The 16,132-nt window shown below is 35.3% G+C and overlaps 1 protein-coding gene and 1 non-coding gene across 9 annotated transcripts in view; one reads left to right on the forward strand and one right to left on the reverse strand.

Moving 5' to 3' along the window:
- Nucleotides 1-16,132, forward strand: part of KIAA1328 (KIAA1328 ortholog) — a 332,624-nt gene that overhangs the window by 19,406 nt on the left and 297,086 nt on the right. The window lies entirely within an intron of this gene.
- On the reverse strand, nucleotides 2,888-2,996 carry LOC123954754. Its single transcript, XR_006821131.1, has one exon. It is a non-coding gene; the product is annotated as a U6 spliceosomal RNA (small nuclear RNA).

The raw sequence follows: 16,132 nt of genomic DNA on the forward strand, positions 1-16,132 counted from the left end.
TTTTTGTCATTAAATTCCATGTTTGGAAATAGTAGGTATTTTCCTTCTTTCTTTATTTTTAATTAAAAATAGCTATGTGAAGTGTTTCAAATTGTATTTCATGTCCAGGCCTTAAAATAATGTTTGTAGAGGCTTTTATAAAAAGACTGAGGTTAAAAAAATTGCCTTACTAAATCATAGAATTACATATAGAAATGACAACAATGATATTTTGGGGGCTAGGATACAGGGTATGACTATTTCCAAGTGCATGCCTTAATCTGAATTTGATATGCCACCTGAGAGAAGCAGTAATTTCAATTTCACTAGAATTCTTTGGCTGTTCTAATCTCTGAAGTAGAGTTTTCATTCCCTTCAAATACTGTTTTTTGTACTGGGAGAACATTTGTTACTCCCCATACTTGCAGATGATCTTCTCACAAGGCTTTTTACCACATAGATGGTATGGATATCCTTACGTATGCTTGATGGCTTTGAAAAGCTATTACCATTAGTTTGAATTCATCTATTAATGGTCCTGAGTTGCCATTATTGTCCTAAGTGATCCGTTTTATTTCAGTTGCAAGGCTTGGAGAACACCTGAAATATTAGAGCATGTTGTTTTGGCTTCAGCAGCCTTCTGCTTTCTAGCAAGAGATTCAGGGTGTTATTACAAGGTTAGCATTAATATAGATTTGCTCAAATTGCTAGAAACTCCATTATTATATTTACTATTAATATACAGGTATGTGGGAATAATGTGTTCTTCTTTCCTTGAGTTTGCTGGGTTTCTTCTGTTGGATATTTCAGTCTACTTTTTTCTGCTGGTACTTGCCAAAGCATTTTCTTCACTTTTTTTTTTTTTTCCCTTTACAAAATTCGTTTTTATTGAAGTGGGGAAATGTAGAACAAAATTCCATATGGCTCAGACACTGGCAACTAAGCACATGTAGCCTTTATGTTCTTTTACCTCTGGATTTTCACCCTGGTTTCAAATAACTGGTTTCCAGTTGACATTAAATATAGTCATTTCTCTTTCATCTTGAGAAATACTCCTCAGACCACATATTTCCTTCCAGCGACTACCTTCTCTGTACACTACAACATAACCTCATTCCTAGAAAGAATCTATAGTTTTATTTTCTACTCTGCTGCGATTCATTCCCTCCTCAAGCTTATTTGTTTATTTGAAAATATATGGAGGTGCAATTTGCATACAATAACATGTATGCATTTTTAAAAAATATGTGTGTAGTTTAAGTGTATATTTCAGTGAGTTTTGGCAAATGTAAGGTCACTTTAAAAAGTTCTTTTGAGATCTTTTACAGTCAGTTCCTTCTTCTCTTCTCCACCCCAGATAGCCATTCATGTGATTTCTGTCATTATTGCTTAGTTTTACATGTTCTGACATGCTATGTAAATGGCCATATAGTATATATCCTCTTCTATCTGACATTTTTCCCTCAGCAAAATGATTTTGTGTGTGTGGTAAAATATACATAACATAAAACTTATCATCTTAACCATTTTTAAGTGTACGGTTCAGTGGTATTAAATACATTCATACTGTTGTGCAATCATCTCCACAGTCCATTTCCAGAACTTCTTCATCATTGAAACTCTGTGTCCATTAAAAATATACTCCTCACTCTTCACTCCCTCAGAGTCTTTGGTAACCACTATTCTCTGAATCTTTGTGAATTTGACTGTTCTAGATCCTTCACGTAAGTGGAATCATAGTATATATGTCTTTTCATATCTGGCTTATTTCAGGGAGTAATGTTTTTGAGAGGTTTTTTTTTTTTCAATTTGTTGCATGTAGGTGTAGTTCATTGTTTATTGTTGATTAGTATTCTTTTGTTTGCATGTACTTTAGTTTGTTTATTCATCTGTAAAACGGACCTTTGGGTTGTTCAAGTTTTTGCCTTTTATGAATAAAGCTTCTATAATATTCATGTGCAAGTGTTTGTGTGGATTTGATGTCTTAATTTTTTTTAAAGATTTTATTTATTAAAAAAAATAAAGATTTTATTTATTTGACAGAGATCACAAGTAGGCAGAGAGGCAGGGGGGCGGGGGGGCAGGGGGAGTGGGGTGCAGGCTCCCCAATGCGGGACTCAATCCCAGGACCCTGAGATCACGACCCAAGTCAAAGGCAGAGGCTTAACCCACTGAGCCACTCAGGCGCCCCTTAATTTTTCTTCTGCAAATACTTTAGGTATAGAATTACTCTTTTCTGTGATAAATGTATATTTAACTTTATAAGAAACTGCCAAACTGTCTCCTAATGTGGTTGTGTTATTTCCCACTTCCCCTAGCAGCTGATGAGAATGCCATCATTCAGCATAGACACTAACTCTTGGTATTGTCATTTCTTTAAATTTTAGCCATTCTAATGAGTATAGTGATATCTCCTTATGGAATGAATTTGTGTTTTCCTAAGATTAGTGGAATGATTGGCCATTCTTCTTTTAAGTATCTGTTAAAATTTTTTGCCAGTTTCTTTTTTTTTTTTTTTTGACCCATCCCTTGCTCTTCTTGATACTGAGGTTTTCTTTATATACTTTGGATGATGCAAGTTGTCATATATATGGTTTTTCCCCCAAACCTTGCTTTCTAATTTTTTTTTAAAGATTTTATTTATTTATTTGACACACAGAGAGAGATCACAAGTAGGCAGAGAGAGAGAGGAGGAAGTAGGCTTCCTGCCGAGGAGAGAGCCCGATGTGGGGCTCGATCCCAGGACCCTGAGATCATGACCTGAGCCGAAGGCAGTGGCTTAACCCACTGAGCCACCCAGGCGCCCCGCTTTCTAATTATCTTAATGTTTTCTTTTTCTTTTTAAAATATTTATTTTTAAGTAATTTCTACACCCAACGAAGGGCTTGAATTCACAGCCCCCCCCCCCCCAAATATGGAACACTTCACGAATTTGCTTGTCATCCTTATACAGGGGCCATACTAATCTTCTCTGTATTGTTCCAATTTTAGTATATGGTGCGGCTGAAGTGAGCACTGTCTTAATGTTTTCTTTTGTAAAGCAAAATTCGTTATTTTGATGAACTTCAGTTCATCAGTTTTTTCTTTTGTGGTTCATGTCCTTAGTGTTCTATCCAAAAAATATTGCCTGTCCCACGCCAACAAAGATTTTTTCCTTTTATAGAAAAGACTATCCTTCCTGCAGAATTACCTCCACCTCCTTGTCAAAAGCATACCTGGTCTTTCCCTGAGCTTTTCATTCCATTGCATTGATCTTTGTGTTGTCCTTAGGCCAATACCAAACTGACTTGATTACTGTAATTTTATAGTAATTCTTGAAATCAGATAAATCTTACAGATTTGCTCTTTGTGAAAACTGTTTTGACTTTTTGAGGTCCTTTGCATTTCCCTGTAAATTTTAGAATTAGCTTGTTAATTTTTAAAGGATAGTTGCCTCTGAGAATTTTGTTTGGGATGTATTGACTTTGTAGATCATCTTGAGGAAAATTGACATCTTTGCATTATTGAGTCTTTCGGTTGGTATATGTCGTATTTCTCCATTTATTTAGATTATCTTAAATTTTTTTTCTGTAGTGAATTGTAGTTTTCATAGTACAGGTTATAGAATATGCACATATGTTATCCTCAAGTATTTTATGTTTTTGATACTATTGTAAATGGCATAATTTAAAATTTTTATTATACATTTATAAATTTTATTTCATTTCTCATATGATATAATGGATTTTTTTAATATTAGCTTGATCTCAAACTTTCTAAATTTACTTGTTATAATAGTTTTTTTGGCAGAACACTATGGATTTTCAATATACAGTAACGATCATGTAATCTACAAATAAAAACAATTATATTTTCCTTTCCAATTTTTGTCTTATGTATTGATGCTATAGTTACTAGTTATGCTCAATGTACTCATCTTCCTGTTTTTTTTTAATTTTTTTAAGATTTTATTTATTCTAGAAAAAGAGTGAGTGAGCTTGGGGTTATGACCAGAAGGAGGGATAGAAGCAGACTCCCCACTGAGCGGGGAGCCCACAGTGCTCAATCCCAGAACCCTGAGGTCATGACCTAAGCCGAAGGCAGATGCTCATCCAACTGAGTCACCTAGGCACCCCTCATTTTCTTGTTTAAATCAACCTGTGGTCACCCTGGGGATTTGTAATATGCATTCTTGACTAATCACAGTCTAATATTAATTGATACCTTTAGCTCTATTTTAAACATTTCAAGAACTTTAGAACTCAGTAACTTTAACTTCATTTTCCTCTCTTGATTATATGCCACAGTGTGTCATAATTTGTATTTATTAATATGTATTGTTTTTATATATTTAATTTATTTAAATTTTAATTCAGTGTAAATGATCATTACTTTTTTGTATTATTTTGAAATAATTTTAGGCTTACAGAAAAGTTGCTGAAATAGTACAGTATTGGAGGAATGAGAAATGGACAGTGACTGCTAGTGAATACAAGGTTTCTTTTGGGAAGGATGAAAGTGTTCTAATTTTAGATTTTAGTGATAGTTGCAGAACTCTGAAAATATACGAAAAGTCATTGAATTGTACACTGTAAGTGAGTTAATCTCATTATATGATGATTTATATTCAATAAAACTCTTTATCAGAACTCATCATAGCTTTTTTTTAACTTTCATCCAGCTTGCTATAGTTAACATCTTGAATAATGCATTGTGATAGTCAAAAATTAATATTGGTACAAGAGTATTAATTAGCTATGGTTTATTCAGATTTCCTCAGCTTTCCTACTATTTTTTTTCTGTTCCAATATCACATTTTATATTCATTTTTATGTTTCCTTAGTCTCCTCCCATTTGTGGCAGTATGTTAGTTTTTCTTTGCTTTCCATGACCTGTCACTTTTGAAGAATACTGGTCAGATATTTTGTAGTATTTCTTTCATATTTTTTTTCATGTTTTCTCATAATTATATTGCATTATGATATTATATCAGGGAAAGTATAAGGTTGATGTGTTTTTTTTTTTTTCCATTTTATTTATTTTTTTAGCGTAACAGTATTCATTCTTTTTGCACAACACCCAGTGCTCCATGCAAAACGTGCCCTCCCCATTACCCACCACCTGTTCCCCCAGGTTGATGTGTTGTTACTGGTGGTTTTAACTATGATAACGTAGTTGACATAGAGTGTACTAGTTTCTCTCCTGAAAAGTTGCGGTGTTCTCTGTAGTTAATAAATTGGTAGAGATCCATGAGGATTATTGAAATCCACCGGTTTTTTTTCTGAAACCTTTACCCACTGTTATAAGCACTTATCAGAGACTTCACTGCAACAACTATTAGTGTGATGTTCTAATAGTTACTTTATGTTTTCCCAGTTTGTTTGCATTTATTAATCAGAATTCTTATTTAAAGATGAGCTCTCCCTCCTGCTGTATGTATATTTGTATTTATTTATTTCAGTATTCATTTTGTTATTTATTTTTATCAATAATAGTAGTAATAATAATAATAATGTACTCATGGACATTTATTTTATTCTAGTTCAGGACTCACCAAAACAAAAATAAAATAGCAAGATGATTCTTTTTTTTTTTTCTTTAAGATTTTATTTATTAGAGAGAGAGCATGAGAGAGAGCATGAACAGGGGGGAAGAGGCAGAGGGAGAGGGAGAAGCAGACTCCCCACTGAGCAAGGAGCTCGAAATGGGACTTGGTCCCAGGACCCTGGGATCATGACCCAAGCCAAAGGCAGACAGTTAACCAACTGAGCCACTCAGGTACCCAAGATGATGCTTTTTCTTTTCTTTTCGTTTTTTTTTTTTAAGTTTTATCATTTTAGAGAGTGAGAGAGAGAGCATGTGTGCATGAGAGCAGGGAGGGAGGAGCAAAGGAGAGAGAGAGAGAGAGAGAAATCCTTAAGCAGACTCCTTGCTGAGCATGATGCCTGACTTGGGCTCTATCCTGGGACTCTGAAATCATGATCTGAGCCAAAATCAAGAGGTGCCTGCTCAACGGACTGAGCCATCCAGGTGCCCCAAGGTGATACTTTTTTTTGAACTTTTCATTTTGAGGTAATTCTGGATTTACCTAAGAAATAATACAGAGAGAGCTCAAGTGCCCTCTCCCCAGTTTTCACCAATGGTAGTATTTTGATTAACTATGATACAATATTTCAACTCGGAAATTGACATTGATAGGACCCATCAACCTTGTATAGATTTTACATGTACTCACGTGTGTGTGTGTGTGTGTGTGTGTGTATAGTTCTATGCAGTTTTATCACATGTAGATTTGTGTACCATCACCAGAGTAAAGATACAAAACGGTTTTGTTAAAAAAATCACTCATGTTGTCTCTTTATAGACATAGCTGACTTTCCTTCCTACTCCCTTCCCTAATCCTTAGCAACCATTAACCCACCTTCCATCTCTATAATTTTGTCATTTTAAGAATGCTTTGTAAATGGAATCATACAGAATGCTATCTTTTGAGGTTGGCTTTTTTCCTCACTCGCCATAATTCCTTTTAGATCCATTCAGATTGTTGCATGAATCAAAGTTTGTTCCTTTTATTGCTAAGTAATATTCCATGGGTGGATGTACCATAGTTTAACCATTCACCTATTGAAAGATGTGTGGCTTCTTTCTGTTATTCATTTTTTTTTTAAGATTTTTATTCTTTTAAGTAATCTCTACACCAATGTGAGGCTTGAATATTAATCCCAAGATCAGGAGTCTCATGTTCTATCCACAGAGCCAGCCAGGTGCCCCTTTCTAGTTTTTGATTGCTACAAATGAAGTTATGAACATTCATATATAGGCTTTAGTATGAGCATAACATTTCATTTCTTTGGGATATTGTGTCATAAATGCATATTTAGTTTTGTAAGAAGTGGCTGAACTGTTTTCAAAATGTTTACCATTTTACATTCCCACCAGCAATGCAAGAGAGACCTAGATCCTTGCATTCTTACCAACATTTGTTATAATTATTCTTTATTTTAGCCATTCTTGGAGGTACTTAGTGTTATCTCATTGTGGTTTTAATTTGTATTACTCTGATGACCATTTATGACCTGTTGTTTTGGACATTGTTTCATAATGCTTATTTGCCATTTATACCTTCTTCAGTGATATATCTGTTCATCCTTTTTGTTCATTTTTTGTTGGAATTTTTTTGTTGTTCTTGTTGAGTTTTAACAGTTCTTTATACGTTCTATAGACAAGTCCTTTGTTGCATATGTAATTTGCAGATGCTTCCCTGATCTGTAGCATGCCTTCTCTCAAGGTCTTTCATAGAGCAAAAAATTTTAACTAGGTCCAGTGTATCAATTTTTTCTCTTATGGATGATCTTAGGTGATCTCCTATTTTTTTTTAAGTTTTTTATTTTTATATTCTGTATTAAGCCAATAATGCATTTTGAGTTAATTTGCATAATATATGAAGTTTACGTTGAGCTGCTGCTGCTGTTTTTTTGTTTTTGTTTTTGTTTTTGTTTTTGCCTATTGATGTTCAAGTGCTCCAGCACCATTTGTTGAAATTTTTACACCTTTGGGAAAAATCAGTTGGACATATTTACATGTGTCTCTTTTGGAGTTCTCTTATCTAATCCATCCTTGTGTTTTTTCTTCTGCCAGCTGTCTTGATTATTACAGCTATGTTGTAAGCCTTAATATTGGATAGAGTGACTTCTCACACATTATTCTTTTAATTATTTTAACACTTTAGTGTTAAAAATGTTTAAAGTGTTTAAAGAGTTAAAAACACTTTAATTATTTTAACACTTCTAGTCCTGTGCCTTTCCATAATAATTTTAGAAGATTGTCAATGTTTATAAAAAAATAAACAAACAAACAACTTGCTGGTATTACATTAAAACTATAGATCAGTTTGGGGAAGAAGTGATATCTTTACTTTGTTGTATCTTCCAGTCCATGAATATGGTATGTCTCTTCATTTATTTAGGTCTTTTGATTTCTATCATCAGAATTTTGTAATTTTCAAGATACAGATCTTATATGTATTTTCTTGCACTTATATCTAAGTATTCAATTTTCTTTGGAGCAATTGTAAATGGTACTGTGTTTTTAATTTTGGTTTTCACGTTTGTTTGTGGTTGAAATGTAATTGAAGTTTGTGTGTTTGTCTGAATTCCTGTAATCTTGCTGAACTTGCTTATTAGTTCTCAGAGTTTTCCTATTGATTCCTTAGGACAATTACAGTCATATAATTTGCAAGTAGTTACAGTTTTATTACTTTCTTTCCAATATGTATGTTTTTTATTTCTTTTTTCTGTGTCATGGTGCTGGCTAGGGCTTGCAGTGCTATGTAAATAAGTGTGGTGAGAGAGGACATCCTTATTGTGTTCCTAATTTTATGTGGAAAGCATTCAGTCTATCATTAAGTATAATATTAGGTGTAGAATTTTTGTAGATGCTCTTTATAAAGTTGAGGAAGTTCCCCTCTATTCCTCACTTTATAAAAGGGTTTTTGTTATGATTGCATGCTAAATTTTTGTCTAACATTTTTTCTGCTTCAGCTGGTATGATCATATGAGTTTTCCTGAAGTTTTAGCTATTGAGATGGCGGATCTTATTAATTGATATTTGAATATGAAGCTGCTTTGCATACTTGTAATAAATCTTACTTACTATGTTTGATTTTCTGTTATTTTGTTTGGAATTTTTATATCAAAGTTCATGAAGGGCATTGGACTGTAGTTTTCTTTCCTTTTTTTTAACTGGCTTAGTCTTGTACTACTAGCCTTATAAAATGAGTTAAGAGGTATTCTCTCCAGGTGCCTGGATGGCTCAGTTGGTTAGCATCTGTCTTTGGCTCAGGTCCTGATTCCCAGGGTCCTGGGATCGAGTCCTGCCTTGGACTCCCTGCTCAGTGGGGAGTCTGCTTCTCCCTCTGCTTCTCTCTGGTCCCCTCCCTCCCTACTGCTTGTGCTCTATCATGGGCATACACACATGCATGCTTTCTCTCTCAAATAAATAAAATCTTTAAAAAAGTATTCTCTCCTTTTCTGTTTTCCAGGAAAAAACTATAAAATTGGTGTTAATTCTTCTTTAAACATTCAATAGAATTCTCCACTGAAATCCTCTGGGCCTGAAGGTATAGTTTAAAAGAACTTTTCAGTTACAGGTTTAATGTCTTCAGTGGTTACAAGATTATTCAAATTGTCTATTTTGTCTTGGTTGAGTTTTAGGAGTTATGGTTTTTGAGAATTGTTTCATTTCTTCTGAGTTGCCAAATTTATGAATATAAAGCTGTTCATAGTATTCTCTTATTATCCTTTTAATTACTGCAGGATCTATAGTGCTTTACTTGTGATATTGCTGATTTGTACCTTCTCATTTAGTCAGTCTTTCCTGGTTTATCAGTTTTATTGACTTTTGTTCAGAGACCAGCTTTTTATTTCATTGATTTTATCTGTTTTTCCTATTTTCAATTTATTGACTTTTGCTCTTATTTCCTTCCTTCATATTGCTTTGGGTTTTTTTGGTTCTTTTTCTAGTTTCTTAAAATAGGAGGAACTTAAAGACCAATCCTTTTACTGTCAGCATGTAGTGCTATAATCTTCCTTCTCGTTATGCCTTTCAGTGCATTGTATGCATTTTAATTTGTTTTATTTTCATTTGCATTCAATATGTATATATATTTAAAATTTCATTGAGACTTCCTTTTTGACTCATGCTTATTTAGAACTATGTTTTATAATTTCCAAGTGTTTGGAGATTTTTCTCTTGTCTTTGTAATATTGATTTCTAGTGTGTTTTATTCTGTCCAGAAAACATTAAATTTTTTTTTCAAACTTTTTATTTTTTTAAATTTTTTTGTAATATTTAATTTATTTATTTGACAGAGAGAGAGAGAGAAAGAGATCACAAGTAGGCAGAGAGGCAGGCAGAGACAGAGAGGGAAGCAGTCTCCCTGCTGAGCAGAGAGCCTGATTCGAGGTTTGATCCCAGTACCCTGAGATCATGACCTAAGCTGAAGGCAGAGGCTTAACCCACTGAGCCACGCAGGCACCCTCCCCCAATTTTCAATTTTTTTTTTTAGGTTTATTTCATGGCCCAAGGTATGGGTGTTATTCATAAATATTTGTGAGTGCCTGATAAATTATTATAACTCTCCTGGTTGACATACAGAAATCTGGTTTATGTTATTTTTAATATGTTTACTTTTTTGGTCAGTCACTTGTGTGTAACTAATCATCCCTCTCTGCTGCTTCTCCTTCTATTGCACAGAAGCCTTCTTTATAACTGCTTGAGATCTGACTCCCCATTCTAGTTCAGTCCCCCTCCCATGGACACCCTCTTCTCCCTGCTTATATTTCAGCACACCAGTCTAGGCCATACTCTGCTTGAATGCCCTCCTCACTCTACTCTTCGGACCCTTTATGTTGGGCTGCCCCCACTACTTGAATATCATGTTTGATCTGCTTAGGCTTTGACACCCACACCAGGCTCTCCCTTTGGAGTTATGGTTTCCTTATCCTTCTCTGGCTCTGACCTCCACATTGGTCCTCTCCCTTGTATTGATACCTTCCTCACTCACCCTCAAGCTCTGACATTTTACCAGCCAGAGCTTTCTTGAGAATAATCTTTCTCATTCTGCCTGAGCTCTGACACCATGAGTCTGTGTCTTCCGCATCTTCCTTTGGCCGTGATAAACTGCTGGAGGTTAGCCATTGTGTGTGTTCTCATCAGTCTTCATAGGCTCTTCTGTACAGGCACCTACTCCCAACCACTGCAGAAACCCTGCTTCACCCTCACCATACTTGGGCTCTGAATCTCCATGCTGGGTCACTCCTACCCCCTTACAAGGATACCCACCTCAAATGCTTAGGCTCTTATACCCATGCTAGGCAATTCTTCCACATGGATGCTCTTCTCATTTCACTGAGGCTGTGACACCCATGCTGGACTACCTGCCATGTGTCGATGTCCTTCTCAACCTGCCGGGCCATTGACATCCTACTGGGAAGACCTTGTACATTTGCCCTCCTGATCTCAGTCTGATTCTGATTCTGCCCCACTTTCAAGGTTTTAAGACTTAATTGTTCAGGAAGAAGAAGGAAAGTGGAAAATGAAGAAACGGAGAAGATGAAAGCTCAACTTTCATATCAGAAGAGAAAAAAGTTTTCTCTTTGAATAAAAGAGAGTTAGATATATTTGCTTGTTCATAAGTAAACACACTGTTTTAAATTTATATACTTTGCTTTTCAAATCATGTCTATAAAACAGGAGAGATACTGTTTGCTTTGTGTTCTGCCTACCTTGCCTGGTACATGGCTTTTTAAACTAATAGACTTGAATAAATAGAGAATAAGTTTAAAAGTATAATTTTAAAAGTAGAGAGGAAAAGGTATTAAGAGGGGATTATTAGGAAGCTGAAGTTTTAAAAGTTATTTTCATTTAAGGCTCTCCAGTAAAAATAAGGTATAAAGATTGAAAATTGTTTCAGTTGTGATAAAGGTCAAGTCAATGCAGAAGGTGTTAGAAGATTTGGAAAACCTTATGTAGTCCTATGACCTATTTAAATATAGTATACTTAAAGAATTTCAGATATCATGCAGATCTATTAACATTATATTAGGGGAGAAGTCACTGAGAGTGCTTAGCACCTCATACTGATCATTAGCAAGCATATTTCAAAATCATGGTCAGTAGCTCTCAACAGAATATACAAAATAAATAACATGTTTTTCAGTTACAAGGTGACAAGTAATATAAAGGTAAAGTGGTAACTAGCTTCTTTTAAATGTGCCTTTGAGGTGAAAAGCACCTTTAAAAAAGCATACTTTTTTTTTTTTTTTTTTTTTTTTTTTTTTTGGTAAAAGCATGGCCTTCACTTTCAAAATGTTAGTGGGAAAATCCTATGTATCTAAATTCCAAGACTGGTGTATCTGTACCTTGGAGGGGTCCATTAAGAATCTGGTTGTGAGGGGCGCCTGGGTGGCTCAGTGGATTAAGCCGCTGCCTTCGGCTCAGGTCATGATCTCAGGGTCCTGGGATCGAGCCCCGCATCGGGCTCTCTGCTCCGCGGGGAGCCTGCTTCCTCCTCTCTCTCTGCCTGCCTCTCTGCCTACTTGTGATCTCTCTCTCTGTCAAATAAATAAATAAAAATCTTAAAAAAAAAAAAAAAAGAAAAACACATTTAAAAAAAAAAAAAGAATCTGGTTGTGAGGTCCTTTGTAGTCAATATCTTTTTTGGTGTTAGGATGAAAAAGATCTATTTATCCAAAAGATGCCTATACGATTTTTTTGTATTTGTAAACAAGAATAAATGTTAATGAAAGAAACAAATAAAATTCAGGGTTGGCATAATAGTTTGGAAAATGGATTCATTCAAACAGGACAAAAGATGGTAGTTACAAGTACAGGTTATTATATGCCTGAGGATAAAAATAAATTAGAAATTCATTTAAGAGAAAGACTTACCAGTTAGGCCCAGTACATAAAGAATGTATGGTTCATAGTTAAATTTAACCTGAACATGCACAAGCAATATTGTGCCATTTGGGAAGAGAGCAAATAGAGTTAAACAAAAACAAACCTGGTGTGAGTTTTTAATAAACTTTAGATGCCTCCTTAATAATCTGTATATGCCCAGGAAACTTTTTCACGTGTGTTATGTACATTGACAATAGAATACGAATACAAATACAAATCAAAATTTACAAGCTAATGGAGAATAGATACCACAAAGATAAATTGGGAGTATTATGAATTATTTAGCTTGTGGAAGAGAATGTAAGACATGACTTGATATATGTGTTTCAAGTAAATGAAGGGGTTTCCCTGAGGTGTCCAGCATTGATTTACATTTGCAGAAGGATAAGTGGGATATTGATTGATCTTTCTAGAAGGTCTTAGGATAGAGAGAATTTTTTTGGTTCAAGATTGCTGAATTAAGTGACCTCAAAAAGTCTTTTACAGTAAAATTAATGAATTGTTTGCATAGATGGGAAAAGGAGTGTCATTTATGGGGACTTGAAAAATGAATGGCTTTGCAAAATATTGTAGTTTGTGCTGAAAGATGGTGACAGTTCTTTATATATGGATTTGCATTTTTTACTGAGACTTTTTAAGATGGGGAGGCATACCATAAACTAATGTACAAACTGTACTATAGCTTAGTCTTTAAAGGAAAAAAAGTTTAAAAATAATCTTGGCCACAGTTGCAGTTTTTGATGTATATGAGCCATGTTCCAAGAAGCCTAAAAAACCCCCACTATTTCATGTCCTGTGCCTACAGTGTCAAATAATGCATGGTTCCCCAGTGAATACTTGTGCACTAACTCATTTGAGGACAGGGTTCTTTTTTAGGCTCAGATACTTTGATTTTTCCCAGAGGACAGTTTGCTATTTCTACTTGCCATTTCTTAGAAGAAAAATAGAAAGTGTAACACCATTAGTTTCCCATTGTAAAATGAGTAGATCATTATTATTTTATATTTATTCTGGTCTTTTATTTTTTAAACTAATCATAACTTTTTTGTTATAATTAAATGTACATTGCAGTACAATAAGGAAGTTAGACTTTAATTTTTCAGTGACTTTTTGCTTTCCTATTTGAAGCCTTAGTGAATTTTTTTTGCATTAATTGTATTTATGATGGATTATATAATAAATTTCAAGAAAACATAAGGAATTTTCAACTTGACTTAGGTAAAAAGGCATTCTTTGAACTTTAGTGTATCTTGACACTATAGAACACTTAGTATGCCAAAATTCATTTTCAGATTGTCTATTCTGAGCTTGTACAATTCAAAGAATATTTTTTAATTGATTAGCATGTACTTGACAATCCTTTTTTTTTTTTTTTTTTTTGGTTCTGGCCAGATACTACTTCCTATAAGCAGTTAATTTTCCTATAGCATTTTTTTTCCTCTTATGGATGGCATAATGTAATATGCCTCGGTTTATCTTTTCACATTAATAAATATTATGGTTCTGTGGATTATAACCCAATACTATTGTCATTTATTTTGTTGATAAAATTGTTCCAACTTTGAAAATTGGGAGGGCATATTAGGAAAATAAGAGTGTTAAAAAATAAACTGAGACATACTACATTTTTAAGACTCAATATGAGCAAAAAAATCCATTCAAATCAGGCAGCCCAGCACTGACAGTGTTTAGGAGCCCTCCACCAACAGGAGCTAGGGAAGAGACTTTTATGGGAGAAAAGATGGAAGCAAAACAATGAAAGTATTTGCCTGGGCTGTAACATAAGCCATTGCCTTATTTGGGAATGGCTAGGTGGCTGTTGGTGATGGATTGGGTTTTAATTTCTTAACCTTAAGGCATTATGGGTGTAAGATTTGGTTTGCTACCTTAGGCTGCTAAGGCAGTAAAGCCACCTCAATCTAATTGTCTCCTTGTGGAGTTAATTAATTAATTAAGCTTTTATTTATTTATTTGAGAGAGAGCCTGCGCTCCAAAGGAGGGGCAGAGGCGGAGGGAGAGGGACAGACTCTGGGCTGAGCACAAAGTCTGGTGCTGGCTGTATCCCATGACTGCTCAGACCATGACCCCAGCTAAAATCAAGAGTCAGTCAGTCATTTAACTGACTGAACCACCCAGGCACCCCTGAATTATTTTAATAAGAGCAGAAACAACTAAATACGTAAGTATGTTTTAAATAATTATAGGTAAGTCTAAGTGGCTGCAGAGGATGTTGCTCCCAACCTTATAATTAAAAAGAAAAAAGGGAAAGAAGGAAGGAAGAAAGGGAAAGAGGGTAGGAGGGAGGCGGGAAGGGAGGGGAGAGGGAGGGAGGTGAAACAAACTGCAAGCTCAGGACATTCCTTGAAACAATCAGAGAGCTCAATTCACAAAGCAACCATAACTTGAAATGTCAGGAGAGACATGTGCCTGCAAGGAAAGATGAAGGGTGAGCACTAGCTTGCTTGGGGTAGACACAACTGGCAATAGGAAGGGACATTTCAGCTGCAGTAGATAACAAATTGGTGGAGGCCAACTGTGGGCAAGAGAGAATGGGGAACCCTCTGGAGCTTGAGCTGTCTTGCAGGGTGGATCTTGAACTGTCTTGCAAGCTTTTTCTCCATAAGCTCCACTTGATGAGAGCCCCGATAAAGCATTTTTTCTTGCTATAAGCCTGGGGAAGGGAACAATGGTTGCAATGGAAAGGACACAAATATGTCCTGGAGACCTCTTCTGTGTCTCTCCTATGTAACAAAAACCGTAAGTTCAGGAAAGAGGGGCCCTTAAAGCACTGTTGAAAACATTGAAGCTGGGAGAGGAGGGGACAGAAAATAACCTCAGAGGAATGCAGTATTACATCCCAGAAACTGCAGTTCCAGAACTGCAGTAAGAGAGAGGAGCGCTTTGAAACCCAGGCATGGGGATTCTGATTAGCCTAGGTCTACTTAGAATAGTGGCGAGCAGCACCCTAACCCAGACTCCCCACCAGCAAACTAACCAGTGTCTAGTAGAATTAACAACTGAATACTGGTGAGAAACTCATAAGAGACAAACCCTCTAGGTTGGGAGACAGCTGAGGGTACAGCAGACTTAGGAAAGCATGTGGTCCCACATGAAGAGAAGTTATGCTTTAGAGGAATTTGAAGCCTTTGGTGCACTGAGGATAACATAGCAACAGCAAACAACAAACCTGCCTAACTTCTGTTAGATAAATACAATTCCTGCACTAAAAACCTAACCAAAGGAAAGGTCTGCCCGTTACCAAGCATAGAAATTATTTGCCTCAGATTTTACTGTCTTACTCAAGATATCCTGATATCACTAAAATTATGAGCATTTGAAAAGACAAGGGAAATCGTGCAAAAGAGACAAAGCAACAGAAGCACATACAGTTGAAATTGTCTGATGAGGAATTTAAAATAACTAATATGTTAAAATATGTATTATCTATGGCTACCTAACATCACAGAATTTTAACTATATAAAATACTAGAGGCCCCCCTCTTTTTAAAAAAAACAAAAAACAAAAAACTGGAGGCCTTACTGTTTAACTGAGAGGATTGGTGAGGCCCATCATTCAACTCTTCACAGTGCCTTTTGTATGACTATATTGTGGCATCAACTTTGATCTTTCTAAGGTCTTAATAGTTAACTTTTGGCTTTATCTCTAGAGCTTGTTTTTCCTGGTAGTGTCCTGGATTTGAAATTTATTCTG

Source organism: Meles meles, chromosome 12, assembly GCF_922984935.1.
Source record: "Meles meles chromosome 12, mMelMel3.1 paternal haplotype, whole genome shotgun sequence".
Classification (NCBI taxonomy): Eukaryota; Metazoa; Chordata; class Mammalia; order Carnivora; family Mustelidae; genus Meles; species Meles meles.